This window comes from Myxocyprinus asiaticus, chromosome 3 (assembly GCF_019703515.2).
Source record: "Myxocyprinus asiaticus isolate MX2 ecotype Aquarium Trade chromosome 3, UBuf_Myxa_2, whole genome shotgun sequence".
Taxonomy (NCBI): domain Eukaryota; kingdom Metazoa; phylum Chordata; class Actinopteri; order Cypriniformes; family Catostomidae; genus Myxocyprinus; species Myxocyprinus asiaticus.
In genome coordinates, this window is record NC_059346.1 from 19,984,624 (window position 1) to 19,987,140 (window position 2,517).

Below are 2,517 nucleotides of genomic sequence, written 5' to 3' on the forward strand. Positions count from 1 at the left end.
GTTACAATCCCTACATGGACCTGGCCTTGGTGCTGAAGGCGCTGACTAAAGCCCCCTTTGACTATTGATCTGCGTTCTCTTTCCTTGAAAACAGCTCTCTTACTTGCCCTGGCATCCGTTAAGAGGGTGAGTGATCTGCAGGTATTCTCAACGCACAGCTCCTGTCTGGAATTCGGTCCGAGCGAATCTAGAGCCACACTGAGACCGAAAAAGGTTATATTCCCAAAGTGCTCTCTACCCTTTTAAGGTGCAGGTAGTCACTTTACAAGCCTTTTACCCCACTCCCTTCCAGTCGGATGAGCTACACTCCCTTCATACGATCTGTCCAGTCAGAGCACTACACACCTATGTGTCCCGCATGAGCCAGTTCAGACATATGGACCAGCTTTTTGTCTGTTTCGGAGGTCGCTCGAAAGGCATACCAGTCTCAAAGCAGAGACTATCACATTGGATTGTCGACACTATAACACTGGTGTACAAATCTCAGGGAACCCAATGCCCTATTGGCATTAAGGCCCACTCAACGAGAGGTATGGCCGCCTCTTGGGTGTGGGAAAATGGTGTTTCCATACAAGAAATCTGCTTGGTGGCAGGTTGGGTTTCACCCAGCACCTTTGCACGATTTTACAACCTTGACGTGCATTTGGTGGCTTCACAGATATTTTCTGTGCAGCAGCATTAATTAATTGTGTTCTAAGGTTCTAATTCACTTTGCACCTGGACCGCACATGCCTGTGCTCTCCTAGGTCTTCTTAGCGTTTTCTATTCAACAATGCAGTACTCGGCCCTTCATGTTAAACGCCATCATACTTAGTTTATACTGCCTAATTACACTACATGCAATATCTCAAATGTCTCGGCTTTGCTTTAGACATTTGAATGTAAAGCAGTGCCACACTCGGGCCATACCGCTTGAATATAGATTTACTGTGTTTTCCACACAAATACATTAATATACTTGTGTCTTGGCCACGCCTTAGACACTCATTCTCTGGTTAAAAGAAAGATATGCGCTGTGTTTCCCTTAGTGGAACTCAGCTAACTGTTTCACTACCGGACCATGCACCTAGCTGTGCTCTACTAGGTCTGCTTGTGGCCCTCTTAAAGGCAAAGCATCCCGCTACTGAGCAATGCAAATGTGCTTGTTACCTCGCCTCCTCAGAACTGTCAGGGTGAGGCTGATTTCTTTATACGCTTCCTATAAGCTAAGCGTTGTATCTGTATGACACAATTTCATGTCCTGCCTACATAGTATTCTAGATAATTTTAAAGATTGAGTTTTTTATGTTTGTATGCAGTATATTTGCATGTCTTCAGAAAACACGCTAGCAAACAAAGGTTTATCAATGTTCATTTGCATTTTGTCTAGACGTGACATCACATTTATCCTTTTGTTTTACATAAACAATGTACTGACCCAGTAACAGCAGGGGTAACATAACTAAATACAGTACAAGAACATAAAACCCTCTTTTGTCTTGGGGAAAATAACACATGGGAATTCAAAAAACTGTTTCCTCTGTGTTCCTCTGCTGAGAAGTCTCGGGCACAAGCCTCACATCTGCACCCATAAAATTCAAGGTGAGAAAGGGTGTGAATCACCATCACTGTGTCCTTGAGCAAGATTCTTGAAGGAATAGTTCACCCAAAAATTTAAATTCTGTCATTATTTACTCCAAACCCACATCAAAACTCACATTTCTTCAGAGGAGCACAAAATGTGAATTTAAAGGGGTCATGATCACATTCTCCTTGATCTTTTGACATATAAGATGTAATTTTAATATAAAAACATATTGTAAGTTTCAGAACTGAAAACTTCCTCCTTAATACAAAGAGCATTTATTTAAACCAAGCTGCAAAAACGGCTCGTTTAGAATTTGTGGAACTTGTGACGTCACAAGGACCAAATACATCAGCATCTGACTGCCTCTTCAGCAAGACATCAATGCCTATTTTTCGTCATTGCAACTCTGGCCTCGCCCACTGGTGCTCAGTTAACCACACAGGTGAAGAGGAGAGAGACTTGTCTCTCATGGGAAATTCATCCAAAGTGGACTTACACAGGACACCTTCATGTGCCTGTCTGGATTTAAATGTTTTTCTACATAAAAGTGCACGGCTTTGACCATTATCATACATCTCGTGCCACTTTTAAAAGACACAATGTCAAGTTATAACTCTGGATATAAAATGGAGACCCCCATTGTGTTTCATTTAGCTGTGCTGTCTTGCTGTAGTGCTGTTTTGAAGGCATCCTGGACAGTTTTTGCACCCATCTGTGCTATTTTTTATTGTTGGTCTTTTGTAAACATGCACTACACTGACGTCTTTGATCGTATTGATGTGAAAAACCACAAGTAACTAATTTAATTCATAAATATATTTCACATGTCATGACTGTTTAATAGTTTATGCTGTGCTTGAGTGAACAGTTTGATACATTCAGATTAAATATGTTGGATGTACGTTTTGTGTTAACTCTGAAATGTTGTGTTATAATATTGTGTGGAGTTT